This window comes from Cyanistes caeruleus, chromosome 1 (assembly GCF_971803275.1).
Source record: "Cyanistes caeruleus chromosome 1, bCyaCae1.hap1.1, whole genome shotgun sequence".
NCBI classification, from domain to species: Eukaryota; Metazoa; Chordata; class Aves; order Passeriformes; family Paridae; genus Cyanistes; species Cyanistes caeruleus.
Genome location: NC_141701.1, coordinates 57506374 through 57529923, shown reverse-complemented (window position 1 = coordinate 57529923; position 23550 = coordinate 57506374). Strand labels below are relative to the sequence as shown.

The 23550-nt window shown below is 34.8% G+C and overlaps 1 long non-coding RNA gene across 1 annotated transcript; it reads left to right on the top strand.

The window, feature by feature from the left end:
• The first annotated feature begins 14074 nt into the window (after nucleotides 1–14074).
• Nucleotides 14075–23283, top strand: LOC147655523 (uncharacterized). Its single transcript, XR_015288277.1, has 2 exons — nucleotides 14075–14354; nucleotides 19288–23283. It is a non-coding gene; the product is annotated as an uncharacterized LOC147655523 (long non-coding RNA).
• The last annotated feature ends 267 nt before the right edge of the window (nucleotides 23284–23550 follow it).

Below are 23550 nucleotides of genomic sequence, written 5' to 3'. Positions count from 1 at the left end.
AAAATCTTAGCTCCTTTGGTATCCTTACTGTAAGGCATATGATTTAAAGCTGTGACATACCAAGGGCATAATAACCAATTAAGTAAATAAGAAGTTTCTTTCTTAGAGTTCCTGAATCAGAATCTTGTCATCCAGCCTCTGAGGCTCAGCACCCTCTGCTGCTGGTGACACTAAATAAGTTGATAATTCAGAAGGCTCCTTGTGACAGAGCTCTTGTCATTTTTGTTAGGACTGTTTGTAGTCTCCAGCTATGATGGTGATAACAGAAGTTAGTGGGTGATGAAAAATTTGGTTCAGTTAACCCCTAACAGTATATCTGCATTGCCTTTTATTTGTCTTTACCGATTAAAGTAGAAATTAGAGGATAGCTAATTTAATTTAAAATACTCTGTCTGGATTCTACAACCTGTATGCTGATAAACACCTATCAAAGATTTCTTATTTTACACCATGGCTCAAATGACATTTAGCTTGAGCATGAAGTTCTGAAGATTTAAATTTTGTTATCTTACCTTACCCCTTGACATTTATTAACATTTCAAAGCTCTTCAGCCTCTCAGGATCTGCTATCCAGTTTGAAGCTGACTTTTGTTAGTGCTGAATACCAGCTATGTCAGAAGAAAGAAGAAAAACTTTTCATCTGAAGATTACTAATCCATTTTCTCAATGAGAAGAACAATCTGAGTACAGCAGCCACGTGGTGCCTTCTACTGCTAGGTGAAAAAACTCCCTAACATTTCAATCTGTCAGGGTGTATTTTTTCTGTGTGAAAACAGTCCTTGTCTTCAATTTCAAAGCATAGTCAGGAGAAAGTGAAAATCACAGGAGGATGATAAAGAAAAAAAACTTCATGCAAAACCCCAGCAGTGGTAAGTAAATAAATAATTGTACAATTGTGCCTAAAATTAATGTACAGCATAATATGGGTTGGAGCCACTTCTCTTCCTTTTGGATCATTTGAAAATCCTCTAATGAGTTTATGGAGACTGTTTTTAGACCTGGATCAGGCATTGTCTGCTAACACTTAAACACAATTGTCTTCATCTGCTTCTAAGATTTACGGACTCTCTACATTCCTAAATGCTTTTAAAGGTATTAGAAAGACAATTCCAACTACTTCCAACTACTTCACTTATTTTATGGATCATATATAGATCCTATATAGATCACAGGAACTACAATATGGGACTTCTGTTGACCCTAGCAAAACATTGCATAACTGTGGCATCTAGTCAGGATTGTAATCATAGAGCATTGTTTGAAAAATGGGGCAAAATACAATAATGTATTATAATATCACATTCAAGGACAAAATCCACAGAACCCTAGAAAGGACCTCTTAGAGAAAAGCCAGTACAGAGTCCCCTCTAAGGAGATTTCCTTTGTCCTTTTTCATATGCTGATTTCTGTAAAAGTAGCAAACATTGTGAAGGAGGAAGGGAGAACAAAAGCATAAACCAGATTTTTTTTCTTTCATGATAATAGTAGTGCTTATCTCTACATCTTCTGCTTGGGTAATGTATTGTTTGGGAAGAATTCAATGCTGATAGAGGCTTTCAATCATAACATGTAAGGATGATGTTTATGCAAGCCTTCCCCAAGATTATTATTGAAGTTTTATAAAATTCATAAATCCAATAAACATGAAATGAGAATATTACAGCATTTTGCCTTTGTTGGTTTCATCAGGAAATGCATTCTAGATTAAAAAATCTTCAGAAAGAAAAGTCATGAATCTCTCCCCACTCCAAGTCATGCACATTGTGGAGTTTAATACAGACTAATTTTTTTTTAAATGTGGTGCATATGCTGGCATATGCAATCAATTTTCTAATGTGGTGTGCTTTCCATCACTTAGTATGCATATCTCCCAGGTGCATGGATACTCTGGTATGAAAACAGGAGCCTGAATGTCCCCAGACAGCAGTAAGCAGACATTGGCTTGCTGAAAACTGCAAATGTGCCCAAGCTAATGCTGCAAGTATTTGGACTGATATTACACAAAGAAACAGAGAAATACAAAGGAAGGCTTTCCTCTGTTTCCAGAATATTTTATGCTTGGCATTAGAAAATGTATTTCAATTTATATGATGATGAACATATATTAGAAAGACTTATCAGTTCACTTTTTGAAGATGTTTATAGAGTTTTATTCGGGGGAGAACAAGATGCTGCTAAAATATTACAATGCTTAGGCAATATCTGTTCAACCAGCAGATGACTAAGGAAACTCCACCCTAACTTTATTTATATTTTGTTATTGGTTTCTGTGTCTTTAAATCCCCCTTGAATGTTGAGCACTGTTAGTCAAAGGTACGTAATGTCCCAAAGCTGAATCTTGGTTGAAATCTTGGATGGTTGAACCTTTTCTAGCTTAAGCACAGCAGAAGCCAAAGGAAAGATGGGTACTTGTCATTTCCTCAGCCCTCTGCCACTGCGTTGAGAGTTGGGAAGGAAACAGCCTCACCTGAGAAACTTCAAAAGTTGTTTTTAGACTCCTCAGCCCACTAGAAACCAAAGTACTGTAAATAAAGTTCCACTTCTGTAAAAGTGCTTCTTTTGCTGTCATCAAAAAGATGCATGAGAGGCAGGTTAAAGCTTTCTGACATTCTTCTAGTTTATTACTAGGTGATTGTTCTTCTGCATTAGTTTTCATGAAACTCTGAAACTGATCTGGTAGGTTTCAAGCTTAGCCTGCCACATGAAAGAAAATGCCCTCTAACCAGTGGGCCATGGAATGGGACTCCTCTACTCCTCTTCTTTCCCTATTAATCTAATGAATGTTTGACTTTAAAAGGAAAAAGAATAATTCTCACAAGAGTAATTTAATAGAGAACTATGCAAGAACAGCTAGAGGGTTGAGCTTGCAGGCAACCAGTTTTAGAATTGTTTCCATTAAGTTGAATTCACAGCTACAGGAAGCAGTATCTGAAACCTTCCTGTTGAAAGCAAACCCTGATATTGCTTCTATATTTCCATGTTTCAATTCTGCTATTCCAGTAGAATTTGGAAACTCCTGCTTCTGAGGGCTGGAAGAAAACCCCTACAGAAGAAGACATGCTTCATAACTTATGCCTTATGCAGCAGCCTCCCTTCCTCTCAGCGCAGTCACTCTCACAGATGACCAAGGTCACAGGGGTGGCAATAACCAGCAGCAGCTGGAGGGAAAAGATCCTGGGGGGCATGTTGGAAAAAGGAAACTGAAGTATTTTCCTAGTGTGTTATTGCTGCTGCTTTACCAGCAAAAACTGATAAGTCATCTTGCACCTTATCTGAGCTTACTGCAAATGCTGACTGGCAGAGGGGATTATAAAGACAAGGGTCTTTTCCTATCAACTAATTTTGCATTTTCAAATATTTTTTTTTTTGAGGAAAAGTTCAGTATTTTTTGTGTTTAAATAGAGCTACTCTCTCTCCAAGGTGTTTACACACCTCAGGTTTTAGTGCAGCACAGGTTTTAAACACTTCACTGGAAAGTTCAGTGTTATTTAAATGAATTCATAGTCTAAACTACTCTCCTCATGAATACTTTTTTCTTTAGATCCAGGTCAAAACAAACTCAATTGACTGCCTCTGTGATGAATTTCAATAAATCTTTCTTATTTCTTTTTGCTAAAATGGGAAGATGAGGGGAAGAAGGTAACATATTTTATCTGAAGCCAGTTTCTAATTCAATTAGAGCTTCATCTTGGCCCCATTGAACTCACTGGGCTTTTTGCCACTGACTTTAATAAGGTTAGAATCAGACTCATAACACACAGCTTCTTATTTCTTCCAGATAACCAATTAAAATATTAAATATCTCAGGGTGAACACTTCCTTCTCATACACACGTTCTTTGATCTTGTGTTATTGCTTTTTCCTCTGTCCTTCCATAAGTTTTAATTAAGAGTTCCTTTGTGTGTAGGTAAAGAGAGGCAGTTTTATTTTAAACTTTTCAGGGTATGCTTTAGTTTTGATGGTTTCTAAAGACAGAAAGAACAGGAACATTGTTTTTTTTTTCTAGTGGAGGCCTAATCTACCAAATGTGCTTGCTTGAGGATGAATTGGGAAATGAGATGATGAATAAGGGGTATGAGAGCGAACATACACACTCTCTCTCTCTCCTCTTTTAATTTAAAAAAGAAAAAAAGGAGAAGAATGTATTTGATTATGAAGAATCCTAGTTCATCAGACTCTCCAGAAAAAATAAACTTCCTTTATATTAACAAAATGTCCATTGTGAAAACAAGATTATTATTACTGATAGTTGGATTAATTTCTGAAGCCTCATTGTGTTTATATCCATTCATTCTTTTTAAATCTGTGCTTACATAAGGGATGACTGAAAATAAAGCCTCTGGATACAATTTGTGCCATTGGTTGCTATGCCTGGCAATACAGGTAAAAGGAATGTTATATCAGGGAGTAAGGACTCAGATAAGAACTTGAAGCAGGCAATGTGGGCAAAGCAACACCTCTAAAACATTCTTGAATGTTGATATGTTCTTATACAAAGAAGAAGTTTTTTCAGTGGTAGAGGGAAGAAGGCAAAGAGAAAGGGAATGAGGAGGCTGAGGGGGACCTCATTGCTCTCTAAAACTCCCTGAGAAGAGGTTGTAGTGAGATAGGAGTCAGTCACTTCCGTCATATTTTTGTCAAAAGAATGTGAAGAAACAGCCTTAAGTTGTACCAGGGAACGTTCAAATTAGATCTTAGAAAGATGTTTATCACTGAGAATGATGGTTAATCATTGAAATAAATTGCCCAGGGAGGTTGTGGAGTCGCCCTCTCTGGAAGCATTCAAGAGGAGTCCTGGTTTCCCACTGGTTTAGGGGTGATTATGGTGCTGTGAGGCTGATGGATGGACTAGATGATCTTGAAAGTCCCTTGCAATATTTTTGATTCTGTGTGACTCTGGCTTGATTTTCCTTCAGATTTGCTCTGGTGACCATGTACTTGTTGGGAGGCAGTGTATGTATCAGTAGCACTGCCTGGCTAGTACTTGAACAAAGGTGTATTACCCTCCTTTCAGGCAAATATTTGAAAATTGTAACTTTGGTCTAAACAAAGGTTTTACACTACAGTTATTGATTTGGGCCTCATGTGGAAAGCCAAATACATGTTAGGTATTGCTTTTCTGTGCAAGTACAAACAGCATATTGGTATATGCAAGATGGTGATTGAAGGCCTTTCCAGAGCATCTGAAATTAAGGCAAATTTTAAATTTTACTTGGGTTTAATAACAGCAGGGGGATAGAAAGGGAGAAAGTAAAATCCCACCCAATCTATTGATGGGCCAAGTCAGTAAAGCATTATTTAATTGTGTACAATTAAATAATACACTAATATACTAATTGTGTAATTAAGTCTATTTTTTATTTTAAAACCTAAACTACAGGGTGTACATAAGGTGTTAAATGCATAAGAGCAATTCCCACTCCTTGTAAGAATTAAATTATTGGCTACTTACAAGATTTTCTAATGACAAAACTATCTTGCAAATTCATTATGGCCTTGTTTATTGATTTATCCAGGTCTCTAAGGAATATTACAGACTGATCTGCAATGTCTGTCTCATGTATACTGAAAGACTTCAAGCTGCTGAAAACAACCTACTTGATGTCTGAAAAACTTTGTATAATTGTTGACTTTGACACTAGCTTAAAGAATATACTGGATGTTATCCTGTCCTTAACTTTTCTCTTTCATGAGAGCTTTTGAGTGTTTTCTGCACACCTGAAGTTCCTTGCTCTAAATGTAGTAAGAGCAAGAAAACATTTCTTAATTCAGCCTTTTGTGTGAAGACCTCCCCAGCAAAGCATTTAATCTTGACTAATACTTTTTCTTTTTTTCTGAAAATCAGTCTTTTCTATGCACTATACATCCAGGGTTTGAATCTTTCCAATGTCACTGTAAGACTCTTGGGGCAGGAATGTAATATTTGTTTAGTTAAATCAAATAAGAACCACAGATGAAGATATTATTTATAATCCAATGGCACAGGCTAATTTTAGTAGCCAAGCTACTACAAGCTATATGTGTCAAGGAAGCAGTTGCTAAACCTTGCTTAAAGAGCTTTGATGTCTATTGATCTTGCTGATTGTAACCATACCTTTCATCTGAAAGTGATAAATGGATAAATTGAAAACCACATGAAAGCAAATGAATGCCTTTTATTTAAACAAATAGTTGGGAAACTATTTTGTCTATATTAGCTCCAGACAACAGCATTTAAACTGCATTAATTTTCTCCTTTTTTCACCTGATACAGGTAGTGGGATGCTTTAATTTTCTCTTTCAGATTATGACTTGAAAGAAGCAATATTGAATAAAACAAGATTCAACAAGAATGAAGGGATGCAAAAAAGATATTGAGTTAAACTGAAAACAGTCCTTGAATCTGTACAACAAAGTTGCAATTGAGGTAGTTTTTGTGGTACTAAATAATATATTCTAAGGTAAAGTAGTGTATCTGGCCAGATTTTTTAGTTGGAGGAGAAAGAGAAATACGTTAGACTCAAATCGAGTGTTCCTTGATTTTGGTCATGACTACGTGAGTTTCAGATTAAATTAAAGTTATCTTCTATTGCAAGCAAATTTTCCTTTGGCAGAAACTGGCAAGATTTGCAAAATTACATGATTATTTTACAGCAAAATAATCAGGTGAATTTTTTTTAAATTCATCAAGGCAAAGAAAGAGATACTAACTACATCATTTTATTAAAATATTCAGATATTTTGGAGAGAAATATATGAATCTATGATGATTCATACCATGGATCCAAACATGGGTTTTTTCTGTATTTTGGGAGAGTCCTTGGATGAGTAAATGTTTATTTACACATATTCAAAATAAACCTATTCCTCTGGAAAACTGCCATATTTTGATGTGAACATTTAAGATCTCCTTCCTTTATCTCTAGAATTAATGGGTATAAAAGTTGTCAGCAGGCTTTTAAATTGCTTAAAACTAAATGTGAGTGGTCAAAGAGTATTGCAGAACTGTCTCTGAAAAAAGGAAGTAAAACTGAAAGCACAAAGCTTTTATGTGTTTCACTGACTTAGTGGTAGGATGGTGGCATGTTTGCAAGTATTTATAAATCAATGAATGTGCTGATATTTTAGTAGTAAATACTATTGAAATTATGGCAAATTCCCATTGATTTTTTTGAAGTCTGATAATATAACTTTAGAAATATCCTTATCATAAGGTACAAGGCAACTTGGATAATATTTTTTAGTTGAAAAATTAGTAATTGAGTTAAAAAACATGCTTCAACTTTTGAGCCATTCTTGTCAGTATGAAAAATTAAGGAAAAATAATAAATAATGCTAATAACAATTTAATGAAATGTGAGCAGTGAACAGCACTAGAGATATTTTGGAATGTCTGATTTATCCATTAGTTTACCAGAAATACAATTTTTAAACACTAATACAACAAACTGTGTTGCTTTCAGATTTTTATTTTATGCAAAACTGATCCTAATACAGATATATCTGTATTTTATATCTGATTTAATAACATTATTCTTATTCTATCTACTTACTGTCTAAGTTTGTACTAGTATAATTCACCTTTGCAAGTTCAGAGAACTTAATGGTATTATTGCTATTCATAATGTTTTTCTGTCACTTTTCATTATTTATGAACTGATGGTGCTTTGCAGTACAAACTGAGAAAACCCTTTGGAAAACGTCATCTCATCTGTTAATTTAAAAAGAAGTACGGCAAAAACCTTATATATTTAAGTGTGCTATAATCTTTTAATTTGTCCTTTGTAGTCAGGCTCTACACTGATCTCTCCAAAACCATCAACATGCATCTGTTCACTGGTCCAACCAGAGTCTACACTGTGTTTCTGAAGAGAGCCCTGAACAACACAAATTTCTTTGGCTCCGTTTGCTCTTGCTGTGTTCTCATTTGGATGCCCACAGATTTTCACTGGACTGGTAGGATTGACTATAACCAGGAACTGAAATTCCCTCATTTAAAGTTTTCTTGACACTGAAAAAGACTGTGACTTCATATTTCAAATTCCAAATGGAATGACAATCTAAAGTGAATTTGTTCACCTGAAATTGCCGGGATCTTAGGTACTCCAGGCTACTGGAAAGACATCCTATTATTAATCCTGGATTAATGAAGAGAACAGACTTAGGGCATGATCCAGAGCCCATTGTAGTCAATGGGAGACTTTTTCCATTGACTTCATCGGGGTTTGGATCAGGCCTTTACTACCTAAAATGAATAAACTCCCATCAAAATCTGCTATAAACAAGTGGCATCCTTTCCTGAGATCTTAGAAGATACCGAAGACAAAAATACTCATACTTCACCCATGAGTACGGCTCTGTGTGTGGATCACTGCTCATGGGGAGCACCCAGTGTATCTTAAAAGCAAAGAAAACCCTTAAAAGTCCAAGCATTCCTTGTCACATTCAGAGTATTTGGTCTCGAAAGTAAGGATTTATGTTCATAAAATAAATTGTTAAATTATGAGAAACAAAGCTGATACTTTTCTGGGTATTTATTAGTTTCCAAGGGAAAGGGGATTATTTAAGTTTAAAACCTCCCAGAACTATAGTATGTGAATTCTTGATTCAAAAGTTAAAAGCAATGATGTCAACAGAGTGACATTTTTGTGACTTTCTGTCACAAAAACTGTAAGGATAGTACTAACACAAAATCATCAATTTGTCTATAAAGAGTGATGATTTTCAAGTTTTTATAAAGAGATGTCAATATGGTACAAAATTGAAAACGACTAAAGGATTTAAAAATAATAAATAGAAGGGATTTGCAAAGTTCTTGTTTAGTAGTTGTTGTTGTGGGTTTTTTTAAAAAAAATTTTAAATCTCCCCTAACTCTTGAACCTGTGTGCTTTCCAAATAAAATGTTCTAATTAAGTCATATAAATGTCAGAAATCCTGAATTCCTGAGAATACAGGCAAAGCAATGGCTTCAGGGCATTTGGTTTCATAGTCTTGATTAGTTGCAAGATATCGGACTAGGACAGCTGCAAGACTATCTCTAAGTATGAGATGCTCAAAATTTCCTTTACAGATATCACTTTTTTAGCAGAAATCTTGTCATGCTACTGCCGTTTTATATACTGATTTGATGAATTATGTCCCAAAATTACCTCTATCTTTATAACCATTATGAAAGAAACAAATATGACAACTAAAAAATACATGTATATATATGAGCACATAATTTGCTTTCGCCTCCATCCTCAGGATACAAACTGAGAACCTTAAAATATTATGATTAGGACCAACCAAAATCTAGAGGTTCAACAGTGAAGTGGTTGATACAGCCTTTGGACTTCCAGAAATCCTTATTGTAGCAGTAGAGAGGACTTGGACACTGCCAAGTGTAATTTTCACAACTTTAAAGCAAGTGATTTTGAAAGGGCAGGAAAAGGAGCTTGAAAAATTTTTGGCCGATGTTCAAGGACATCTTAAATTCAGACACCCTTGACACATTCTTCTCCTTTTCTTCCTATGTGAAGGTGCTCATATTTTCCATTCCTTGCCAAATGCCTGAAGTGATTGCTGCCTTGGACCTGTAGAAAACTCTGTCAAAAACTGACTTTTTTAAACAGAGTATTTTGTTCCTCATTTCTGTGGGATAAAGACATGCATGGAGAAAAAGAAAATTTTTGTTTTATGCGGCACTTTTGAAAGAGTTATTTATAAGGTTTAGTTAAAATATTTTTTTGTCAAAACTAATAAATAAATAATATGGGACAGATTATTGGTGCTTCTGAGGTAATTATGTCTTTTACAGTAATTCCATAAAGACAGAATTTCCTGGATGACTAAATGAGAACTTAAATGGAAATGGACCTGCTAGAAAAATCTTTTTGGGCGATATAATGATACAGTGAAATGCCTCAAGAATTCTTGCTTTTATATTTAATCCAAATTTATTTTCCCATTAGAAATGAAATGCATTAATCTTGTTGGTTTACACGAATTTTGGGGAAGCTTTAAGATCAAAGCATTTCTTGTAATTGGGATCATTATTTTACCCTATAATTTGTTTTCTTATAAAAAGTTCAACATCATATTAGGTGATTCTTGTCAGTGTTCAGATCTCCCTTGATTGATGTGATCCTATTTGACCTCATTTTTGCACTTTAAAATGCCATATAGGTAAAAAATTCTTTTTGGACACTGGAAAGGTTCACCATCACATTTTCTAAAGTTATAGATTGTAGAAGTCATATTGATATGACTGTAGATTATAATGCAATTAAACTGTAAATCTGTAAATCTCTGAATGTAAATGATAGATACGGTCTTGAGGTTGACTTTGGGCTACTGGTTTTTGAAATTTGCTCTTGTATAATTTCTTAATAAATGTTAAACTTGTTCTTTAATATAGTCTCTTAATTTTATTATTTTCCTATTGCTAGTTCTTAGACTTGAGTAATAACACTGATTAAAACTGTTAATAGATTGTCCTCTGTAATTAATGTTTTCCTAACTTGCAAGAGAATATTTATAATATGCCTCTTTATATTCTTGAAAAAATTCTATGATAACACTGCCAAAATATTTTGCAATTGTTTTCCTTTAAGCTCTGTAAATTATTTCTGTCATTTATGTTAATATATTCTAGTTCAGTAAAAATAAGCTAACAAACTGTGAAGGGCACAAATTATTAACCTCTCAACAGCTTTGTCAAGAAAAGTCATGAGAAAAGTATGAATGAGGATTTGGAGGATCAGTTCTGTGAGTGAATGGTGTTATAAAATGAGGACTTTATGGATGATGAGTTACATCTTCAGCTTGAAAAAGAACCTGCATGTTTTTTACAGAGTATGTTAATTCAAAGTGACCAAATTACAGGGCTGTCGCTAAACTTCCTTTTCTACCTAAGACAAATCCCCTTTTTTCCTTTACTTCTGGTTTGCTTTGGAGTTTTTTAAAGAATACAGAAACATGAAATACAAGAATTCATTCAAGTATGTCACTGTGGTGTGGCAAATTGCATATTGTCCTGGTTCAGACAGTGTTCTGCAGAACATTTATGTGTTACTTCTAGAAATTTGCACTATTTACAGACCACCTAAGAGCTTCTCTCTTTTAAGAATCTTTGAAGTGATGTTAGCTCTGTAGTTATCTATGAAATTATCACTGTTTCAAATATGTCTGGAATACCTTATTGCTAGTTTCAATTTTCAAAATAAGGTGTATGGATTAGCTGAGAATAGAGGGAAATGGTTGAGCATTAGAAAACCATGCTGATGGACAAGGTGGCATTGAAAATTAACTGAAAATTATAGGAAACTGTTGCGTTTTTTTAAATTTTTTATAGGTTTGTCACATTGATTAAGGTTTATTTACCACAGAAAGTCAAAAGCACAGGAAAAAAGTTCCTCTCATTTGCAAAACAAGAACAAATGGATTCTGATATGAAAATTAGTTACTTAAGTAACTATCACATACAGGGATGTTGAACGAATCATTGTTGGCAAATGGTTTTGATTTTTTTATACATCGTATAATGGTTGAAGTAAGGGTATAAATCAATCCATTCATGTGTTGTGACATCTTTTATAAATATTAGAAAGAGATAATTTTGATTTTGTACAGAAGCAGTATATGTTAGAAGAAAAAGCTTATCAAGACCTCTTAACATGACAATTTATACCCAGAAACAGAAAAATTATTTGATTCACAGTTGAGAGTCTCAAATTGATTTGTCCTTGGAAATCAGTTTCATTGCTCAAAGCTGATGTATTTCAGAGTACAAGTAGTATGCAGGAAATCCTGTGTCTTGAGAATTTGAAAGATCAACTCTCAATTGCCATACTCATCTCCACAAGAGAAAAATACTGCTCCTGAACTGAGACATGGAAGTGTGCTACACACAGTCACATAGACACTCAAATAACAGCTTCACACACAGTCAATACATTTGCTATTCACTGTTTTGATGGCTCAGTTTCAGTATTTTTGGCATATCTTATTTCTGAGAGATGTTTTTGAAAAAAAATAATCCATGAATTATAAAAACAGCAAATAGACATATGACTGGCACATGTTTAGGAATAAGGTTTAGGAAAACTACTTCAGTTTCTATAGATTATGGTCTGAGAAGAACAGCTGTGTCTGAGAAACACAGGCTCCAAGATGGTCTGCAGATGCTGATTGTTCAGCCTTGAAACCTGCATTATTCAGGTCAGCACTACAGTGGATCAACCACTCTACTTTGATAGCTACACACTGGGATGTTCCAACAGTTTCATTGTGTATAAAAACTGCATTTTTTTTTGTGCTTTCAGTGGGCCTCTCCTGTTATTTCTCTAGCTATTGAAATTTTCAAAATGAACTATCTTAATTTTTGTTTTCTTCATTATCCTTAATAACTGGTTATCACTAATAAACTTTAAAGATGAATTTCTGTATTGTTTTCAACTCACACAAGTTACCAAGGGAAGCTGACAATTGTGAATGTCATGCAAATGTGGTGTTGAAGAAGACAATTACTACAATTGTCAATTTAAATGTATCTTTTTTTGTTATTCACTTAATCTCTCAGATGAAGACTGAATAATTATTGATTAATTTTCAATAGAGAATAACCTGCCCATACATTCTTTAGGGTATATTAGCTTGGAAAGAAAGATGATGAAGGTCAATTTAAGTTTTGATGGACAGATTAGAACATTTTCATTTTGGTCTCTACAGCATGAAAATTCTAACCACCAAATTTCTAAGGGCCAGAAAAGAGAAAGGATTTGCATTACTAGAATTATTTTGAATCCACTTCTACATATCACACACTGAAATCACAGAACATAGTTTTTAAGGAGATCTGACAGGTGAGTTGTCAATCATCTTTTACTTTATATCCTTCATAATCTTATCAGGTAAAAAGAAGGCAAAATTTTCAACACAGTTTCTTTATCTTTTCAGATACTCATCTCAGTCTGCATGTTCTCTTTAAATTTCCTTTGTGAAGTTTATGGCACTCTCTCTTCCAGACTTCTCATTTATTTATTTTCCAGGACTGGCCCAGAGGAAAAACATGAAGATGAATTTGATTTCGCATAATAATTGTCAGTGCACTAACATATAGTATAGGTGTTTCTGTTTTTGGAGGAGATAAATTGCATCCTTTTGCCCTGTGGAAATACTGAAAGTATTGTAAGCTTTCATGGCACCAGATGGTTTCTAATTAGTAATACCATTGTCTGGAAGATTGTTTTTAGTCACTGACAAACTCACGTTATATTTGCATTTAAATGGCTCTCAGATGTACCCAGCAGTTTCTCAATATACTGTCAGTAGGGACACAACTCCAATTCTATAAGCAGCTACTGGCCAGATGTCTGTGCATAAATTGAATGTACTGTGGCTCTAGTGATGTCTAGTAAACTTTTACTTCATTCATCAGAACAGGGCTTTGCCCCCTCCCCTGATTAACAAACCTCTATCTTTAACATGACAACCTCTTACGTCTTTTACACTATAATTTGCCATGGGCCAATGCAGTCTTCCCTAATGAAGTGAATTACTTCCAAGTACTACAGGTGCTGTGCCTAAAAATCTACTTAAAACAAAGAAAAAAATCCAATTTTTTTGTAAAGCTTTCATCACAGTACTGCCAAAGCAGAGTTGTTATTGCATTTCATCTAAAGTTGGCTGAACTATGGATCAAAAATAAATTCTAATCAGTGCAGATTGACTTCTTAAACTAGATTGCACAAAACGGCACTTTACTTTAAAGGTATTTGTGTTGCTGAGAAACCTGTGCAGGCAAAAAATTTGTTTGGAGGATATTTGTAATGTAGAAGAAAGAGTTATACTAAACATTAGTTAACAACTGTATTCTCCTCAAACTTGTACATTGCTGATCACTGACTTATGGAAAACTTTCTTTGAATATTGTTTCAAGGTTTATGGTCTGAATTTGACTATTCTGAGGTTAGAAATTTTTTTTTCTGATTCCTATGATTTAATGAACATGATAGTGTGTTTACATGACTTTATGATATTCATAAAAAAACAATGCTTAAAACTGTTCTAGATATAGAAGTTTAAATTGTTTACAAATTTTCTGTAAGAGTTCTTTAAATATTTAATTTTATCATTAAAATTCATAAAAATGAGAAAAATATTAAGTCTTTTTAGTTCCATTATCCCAGATAATGGCATGTCCTATCAATTTCTGATAGCTCTTTTAATTTCTGTTTCAGTCACTGGCCATGTATCTGTCTGTCTGTTTATAGCTGGCTTACATATTGTTGCTGTTGAATAACAATTGTCAGCAAACAGCAGGGTCGTATTATCATCACCTCAAATGCAATGGCAAGATGTACTGTGAACAGTTTTCATGAACTGCAGAGGAGGTGAGCATGTTCTGATATTAAAGGAATTGTAAGATGAATAATTAATTATCTGCATATATTTGATTGTTATATTATAAACTTTCTTAGTTTAGGCTTTTAGCCCACAGAATGGGGAGTTTTTCTGGGACACAATCTCAGTCTTGCTGAAGTCAATGTTAAAAGCCTCACAAAACTCAGATTTCATCCTAGGTACCTTCATTCACTGCAGATGGAAAGGTAAAAGTGACAGCTCTCCTATATTGCTCTGCTTGTTTTGAGGGTAGGGGTTTGAAATTAGCCAAATGTGAATTCAGACAGCTGAACAGGACTTTTTTTATGAGTGTAGGAGAATGAATCATATTCTGGATCAGAAAAAACAGCTACCAGAATTTCCACCATGTGCATCTTTAAAAGAAATGCATACTTTGCAGAGCCACATTATTGTTGTAGGGTTGGTGGCAGTAGTCCTACAGCTGTCAGCCACATGACAAAGGATGGATGCCCTATAGCAGCTGACAGTGATGGGAATTTTTTCTCTAACTTCAGTGTGATTTTGGAACAAAATACTGGTCCTACCTACAGTTCATCTATATCTGGTTTTGTTCAGTTCCCCTTGCAGCCTGCAGGAAGGTATAGCCTTCTCTAGAGAGTGATTCATTCCATGCAAGGTGAGGGTGAAGATGTGGAGGGTGATTCACCTAAACTTTTTCCTTCCATCCACTTGGAGAACAAAGAAAAACCTGACTAATAAAGACAAGTCAAATAAACAAATCTCTAATGAATTGCTTAATCAGGATCTTCAAAACATCATGCTATCTAAAAACCTTGACACATCTAAATATAACAGACAAAAATAAGTTTAAGCTTAGTTTCAAGGCTAACCTTCAAATTTTCGTCAAATTTTCCAGATGAACAGGAGAGAACGATGAAAACAGTTTTACTTGTTAAGGCTTGGCTCCTATGTAAGGTGCTTCCCACAGTGCAGTCTGTTTCTCTTCCAGTAACATTTTTAAAACCATCTGTATAAACAGGAGCTGTCAAGGGCAAAACTCCACCGGTGTCTACCAGACAAGCTGGGCAGGCATATGCTCTATAATGCTGGAGGGATCTAAATGCAAGCATTATCCCTCCTGCTTTCTGTGAAGCCAACAGGCCTCAGAATACACATAAAATCATGGTTTACTTAACATGCCAGTGTAACTTGTGTGGTTCTAATTTAAAAAAATAAAAATTTTGTCAGTACTGTGATGGCTGCCTTTAGGGACATACACTTCTATAGCAATGCTGCAGTAGAAAATATTGGTAATTGATCTGACTAAAGGCTACACCTAGCTTCCAGTGCTGTTGCAAAGAACCTGCCCCAGGAAAGGAGAAGATATTCTTGTATGTAAGGATGTTATGATGAGTAAATAGAGAAAAGAAAAGCTACTGTAGACACCAGATCCAGGTCCTGCATCAGGAAAATAACCCTGTCCAGTTAAATTCAACATACGCCTTTCATCTGCAGACAGCCCTGGCAGGGCTTGGTGCAGGGCTCAGAGGCATTTTGGTGAGTGGAGCAGCTCTGTTCTTTGGAACTCACAGCAAAGAGCATTCATAGGGTTTTTCCTGCTGGAAGAGAACCAAAATTAAACAATCTTTCCACAAGTTAGACTTGTGTCCTGATGAGGGGTATTTTCATTTGCATTCTCTCCAAGGTCAAGTGTGAAGAAGTGTTTGGAAGGTAATGCACCTAAACTATTTCCTTCTGTCCACATGGAGGAGAATGAAAAATATTACTAATATAGACAAGTCAAATAATTAGATCTCTAATAAGTCTTCTAAAGGGGATGTTCTGTAAATATTTAAAGGGACATTTGCCTCTGTACTTTTTGACCATAAAAAAAAATCTATTTCCTCTAGATTATTGCTACTGGTAACATCAGACCAATTAAATTAGAAGTTACATGAATTCATCAGTCATAAGACAACATGCCAGTTAGGCATAAAATTTCAGATTTTGAGAACCATAAAACATATTTGGGGAAAAAAACCCCAAACTTCTGAAAAATCTTTACCAAAATTAAGTCTAGAATCTGAGTTGCATGGACAAGAACTGAAATTTCCCGTTTTGGAGGAGTTTAGTTGTTTAGCTGTGTTTTTGTTGTTTCCTGCCTGCTTGATTTGTTTACTTTCCCAGACGGCTGGTCCATTCCACACTCTCTGAGACATTCATCTATAAATTTTCAGAGTTTTAGCATTTAACTGGTCAAGAACAGCAACACACTGAATGCTAACAGAACCTTCACTGAATTTTTAGCACAACAATAATTATCTTAAGCCTAGAAATAAAAAATTAATTAGTATTTAAAGCTTAAAGTAAATTTAAAAAAAATAATGGAAAAGAATGGTTGTTATCTCAGCTTTAAGCGCAAACTTTATTAATGACAGACAAAATAAGGGCTAAGGCTCATGTCTTCCTCACTACAGAAGTCCACAAACATCTGTTTTGATATCATTATATATATTTCTTTCTCATACGGAAAACAATATTGCAGAATATATTTCTAGATCTTTAATTAAATGGACCAATACATGTCAAATATTTTTGAGGTGTCATATGTTTTTAAAATAACCTGACTCTGGCTGCACAGATTTATAGATCCCTAAGGTAGTTTGTGGTTATTATTTACCTCTGATCCAAAGCAGAATGTGTAAGGGTCTGCAAATCCTGGGTAACTAACTCAGTAGAGAGCTGTTGGACTTGATGCTTAAAAACAGAAAAAAAGACAATCCATGGCACTACTTGGATTCAATATTGAATTAAATCAAGGGAATGCAACATGCTCTGTACTCCTGAATATGAGTATGGGAGCAGTGTCAAAATCACTATGTACAAAATAGCTGCAACAGGTATTTTGTTATTTTAAATCAAATTAAGCAGTGTTATCAGTGGAATCTATTAATTTCAATTTAATTATGTAAGCCTACCTGAACTTGTTTTTGTCACTATACACACACACACACACACACACACACACACACACACACATATATATAAAATATATATATATATATATATATATATATATATATATATATATTTTTTACTTATCAGTCAATTCCTTCTAAATTTTGGGAATTTCTGTTAACCTGTGCAGCACTATCACATTTTCTCTATAATGAAGAAAGAACTATGTCTCTATATGAAATATAAAAGTTGTGTAAATTAACCAACAAGCAAACCACAGTCTAATCCATTTATTCATTCAAGCACCATTGCCTTCTGGGCTTGTTTTACATCAGAAGTAATTTCTACTGTCTTAGATGATTAAAATAATAAAATTTTTTTGCTTTATATCATTGTTCAATGAATCCAAAGTCTCTTTTAAAGCTGAAGGATGATTTAATTTGCTTTAAGGAATCACTTCCCAGAAGAATTTAATATGTATATGTGTGCATGCATATTTAAGCTGGTTTGTTAAAGAATTTCTCTGTTGCCTCTGTCTTAGCTACTGCTTTAGTGAGATACATGTTTGGGTACTGCACTGTAGCCAGGAGAGAAGCCCAACAAAACATTGTGCATATCTGATAATTGTGGATTTATGGAAAGCTCTCTCAGTATGATTTTATGAAAAGCTCTCTCAATATGATTTTTAAAACCTTATTAAACAAATGAACACTCACTTGCACTCAGTAAATTCCATCTGTGTACTAGTGAAATTTAAAATTGTCCAATTTAAAATTGTTATCTGGTAAAGAAGTGGGTTTAGATCTGAAAAACTGAGCAGAATTTTTGTCATGTAAAGCAACAGTTCCTGAAAAGAATCTATATACCTGAATTTAAACATGGAATCAGAGTGATGTTAAAAGAATTCTGAGCAAGTTGCTTTCCTTTAAAATTAGTTTTTCATTTTCCTTTTGATACAATGTGATCATCTACAGTAATAAAATCCTGAAAAGGGCTAATAGAGTATGGTCACAGTCATTACTGATTACAAGATTTAAGGGACATTTGAGCATCAGTATGTCCCCTGCTGTTAATTGTCTAAAGCTATTGTCTTATCATAGCCTGTCCATGGATATGGAGCTGTAAAATGCAATACTGAACTGTGTTATTGAAAACCATTTTATTACTTGTCTCGTTATGCCTCCTACTGAGGACATAAAGTTAGTCCTTGCCATCTGAAAATAATTTTATTAGTGGTGGAGCTGCCAAGAATGTTACAGGTCTCCCTGGAATTCTGTCAAAGAAATGTCAATTTGAACAACACTGTGGAAGTTGAAAGCTTTATAAAAATAAGGCAAAGCTGGAAAAAGCACACGCCACATGAAAAGGAAAAACTGAAGTTTCAAAAACAGTTCTCTTGAGATAAATATCTTCATATGTGCAAATTTACAGTTTAGGTTCAGCAGTCAAAATGCAGGGTATGTGTAAGTTAGATGAAATCAGATAAATTTGTATGCACTACACTTTCACAAACCTCCTAACACCCTGCTCCCAGAGGAATAAATTCAAGCGCCACACATCAATCTACTACTACCACCATTGTCCTAATTTATCAGTTTATACCCATACTTTCAAAGACGTTTAAATTAACAACAAAAGCAAATTTTATGAAGGGAAATATAAAGGGAATCAAAAGAACCAGATCAGACTACACAGATTCCAGATTCTGTCTTGTCACTTGTTTCTGACAATTTTGATAGTAATTTTGTGCTAAATTAACCCAATCAGATAGCTTACACTTATTATTGACCAATGTTCAGCATAGGTGCAGAGAATTAATTGGGTCAGAAGTTAGTATAGCTCTATTTAACTATAATATAATTCATCATGGGTCAGTAATACACAAGGACACTGAATTAAAACCTGTGATGATTTATTAATTGCATCTTTTTAATGAAATCTGAAAACTCTTTAAAAAGTAAATGACATTAATTAAGTGCTCTTTTTTATGTTCTATTATTTCAGGCTAATGAAGATAAAAAGAATCTAGTTGACGTTCTAGATGGATCAACAAAACTAGCAAAAGTTCCTCACCAAAAGGCCAACTACTAATAGAAAATATTTAAAGGATTTCAGAGATTTGTTCTCTGCCAAGAAACACTTTTGTCTGTTTTCTTGAACCAATCAGGATGAGAAAGAACATTTCACAGATATTAAAAGCAATAAAATACCATCTAGCAGAGGGGAAATGGCTATTATTAATGGCAATAGCATAAATAAAATTCCTAAATAATAATCTTGATCATCCAAAGAGTTGAAAATGCTTATTAGATAGAGGGTGTATAATATTCAGTTTGAAAATGAAGAAGTTGCAATAAGGATTCATACCTTTGTGATTCAATATTCAAAAGCAGCTGTTATGTTCATTGGCTGGGCTGTTATTCACGTGCCATGTCTTAGTACATAAACATTTGCAGAGCCAAGACCTGTGTTATAACTCACCTCATTGTAGTATCATATGGAGGCCAAAAAATGAAGAACTGAGTCCAAAATAAATGAATTTAGATTTTTCTGGAAAACTTTTTAAGGACATCTTCTGGACACCTTTTCTGGACATCTTCTAAGGAGATAGATACAGATAGATACAGATTGATAGATAGAATAGGTAGATAGAATAGGTAGGTCGGTAGGTAGATAGATAGATAGATAGATAGATAGATAGATAGATAGATAAATACAGATAAGGACACATGCATAATGACATTTTCATACCACTTCTCTTGTTGCTCTGTACAAGACAGAAATGAGCTTGCATTTGCCAGGCATGGGGTTCATTAAAAATCTTTTACTGCCTTATCTTTTGAGAACAGCTGGCTGATAAAAGTTGCATACTGAATTTATTGAGCTCATCCATATTTCAAAACATGTTTATATCTGTCAGTGAGAAGTTTTGATAACATCCCTCTTATATTTTACATCAACAGTATTAGCTACAATTCATGTTGTTCATTTGCTATTAAAAGTAACAGATGGTACACTAAACTGTTTTTTCTGCAACATGAAGCATCCACTCAGTTGACTTTAAAATGTGGTTTTCCCCTAAAAAGTGTCTTTCATAAAACTCACTTTTTGGAATTCACATTTATCACTTCTTGATGAGCCTTGGATGAAATAAACTCTTTTTTATAACTTCTATGCTGGATTTTGCAACTGCTTGCAAGTTTGGGTGGTTTGTAAGAATAAACCTAGGTTTAATGGTACCAGAACCCTTAAAGCAAAAAGGATTTGCAATGAGGATGTATGTACCAATTTTGTTCATATTTTATACAGTCAGGCACAGATTCTAGCTCATCCAGACCTACATCAGCTTTACCAAAAAAAGGCACACCAAAATAAAAATATGCAAACCAGAATATGACTAGATTTCCTCTTAGACCAGTTGCCTAAACGGTAGAAGTATTTTTGACAGCTTAATTGGGTCTACACCAGCCCACAGCTGGAATTGCTGTCACAGTGTCTGTCACTCCTCAGAAAGTACTGTGGGCTGCTGGTGTTGGCTTTGGAGGTAACTAACACTTAGGCAGATCACGTGTCCTTGACTAATCTGGCAGATGTGGTTTCCTTGTGCCAAGATATTACAGATTATTATGAAAAACTCTTGTTTCTCATTGCTACCTATGTCAGGACTATTTTCAAATATTTCTGTTTTGATTGGGCAATTTTGATTAATCTCTTACTGCAAAGTAGCAGGTGTTGCTGAGAGATGTTATTTTACAGCTCTTTCTGTTTTCCTAACTCCTTTTCTTGACTATCATGGTGGTACAGATGCATCTGGCATAAACTTAGCTGGTTTGTTTACACTCTAGAAAAACATTGAGATTACAGATAGCTGTAATACAGATAAAATAAAATTTGGTATATTTTGATTAGAAAATCAGTCAATGTTATAAAAGTTTGAGGACATAGATATTCAGTAGCCAATGGAAACCTTATTTTTATAAGAGCTTATCTCTCAGTTTTCTTCAACTTGAGCAAGAGGTATACTGAGGGAAGACTATTTATTGATATTTTTAACTTTATTTGTATTCTGACAAAGCAGCATTAAGAAATTCCTTACTTCTATGTGTTGGGATGCAACATTGCAGAATTTTTCATAGTTAGTTGTTTTCCTTAAAGATCCCAAATAAAAACGTAAGAGGGAGGGTTAAAAAGAATCCTGATTTATACTTAGGAAACACTGAAAAAGTCCTGAGGGATTTGGTGTTTTACAAAGGATAACAGAGACACCTAATGGCGAAGAAGAGGAACTTGTCTAAACACAATAATGAATAAAACACTCCTTTCTAACAAATTCGAGGTAACGTGAGTTCTGGCCCAACAAAATTTTCTTTTTGATATTCTAGTCTGGATGTAATATAAATGAATGCAGAAAGAACAGGAATTTATGCACTGGAAAATAGCTGGTGGTAGCTGTTCCCTGATTGTTCCTTTCATTCGAAGTTCTCAGCACCAAGCAATCAGTTCTAATTTTAAAATCCTTCTCTTGCCTTCTGTACAAATATCACTGCAATAGTGCTTGGTTAGTGGTGAGAGAAATATGTTTTTGATTTTTAGAAAAAGATAACACTACCAAATATAGTGTTTTACCAGAACTTCAGCTTCATTCAAAAGGATTGATACAAGTCAAGACAGTCAAAAGATGTGAAGGAACATGTTCTGACAGTTTTCTTAAAAACAAAAGTAAAAGGTTGAAAGGAAACCACGTATTTTCTCTATCTCCTTTGTAAAACTGTCATACAAATGTAGATAAACTGACAACTGAAAATCAGGTTTCTCGTGTCCATTAGGAGACAAAGATCAAATTCAAACAAGGACATCAGGTTCACACATCAAGCAAATAAAGACAGTACCTGAAACTCGACACAGTTGGAATACCTGCCTTGCTAAGGAAATGCTACTTGGATGGTATCAAGCACACCAAAATCACAGTGATACAATTGCGGTGAAATGTTGAAATGATGTGGTTTCTGGATACAGTAAAGAGAATAGAAATAGGCAGACTGTCTACAATTTTTATAAAAAGCCCTTGGAGTTATAGACTTGCATAAAATATGCTGGGTTTTTGCATTATAAAAGAAAGGACTGCATGGACAGTCTCCAATGTGTTTAAGTTATTAGGTTGCACAAGAGAAGAAAAACACATGGTTAGCTGCTGCTGCTTCCTCATCAGCCTTACAACTCCTCCTTCTTACAATGAACTTCAAGTCTACAGTTTGCTAAGATACATTAGAAAATTTATACAGTGGCATCAAGTCCTATCATGTTTATCACATGGAAACAGCTGAGCCAAGAGTCAATGAGTGCTTCAAATAAAAATTTGAACAGGACATATCACTGCTGAATATCACTGCCCTTGTCTGTATATAATGTATATGTTGTTAGAGTTAGAATATATATTAGTTTTGGTAATAAGTTGATGATATGGGGATAAGGGGTGGAATGTCCTGGGGTGACCTTATGATGCTTGTATACCCAGTTGCCTGGTTTATGTTACATATTAAGTTCTCACCTTTAAGACTGGCTCTGAGTGCGAAGGGGGGAAAGAAGAAGAGCACAGTTTGTGTTGAGGAAAAAACATCACTCCCCCACATCCTGCTCCTGGACTGTGGTGTCTGCAGCAAGGACAGACAGCGGGACAGAGCCCTCCTTTGCTTTTAGTTAGTTTTTAGCTAGCTGAGGCAGAGAAGTTCCCTGGACTTTTTTTTTTTTTCCCTTTTTTTTGGATCTGTTCAAACCTCCTCTGGACTGAACCAGCCAAACCCCAGGAGCTCAGGCCTGTGGCACACCGGGGGCTGGGCCTCGTCACTTTCCAGTGCCAGGGGGACTGATAAGAGACTGAGTGAGCTGAACAACCACACATGAGAAGGACTTTTTCTGGATTTGCCATCTCATTGAATAGCATTGGGGTTTATTCTTTAATATTATTCAATTTCTGTTAAATAAACGTTCTTTCCGCTTTTCTCCAAGGAAATCTTTTTTCCCAAACCAGGTGGGGGAGGGGGTTCCTGAATTTGTTTTTCTGGGGGGAACCCCCATTTGAAGGTTCTCTCCCAGATTTGCATGGACAGATCCTAAAACTTCATTGGTTTCAGGCACAATAACCTGTATGAAGTAAACAAGCCTAAACCCAGAGATGTCTATTGGCTCAATCCTAACCTCATCCCTAACTTTAATCACAGCCATGCCAGAACAACACAAAGCTGGCTGGCAGTGCAAATTCTTGCCTCA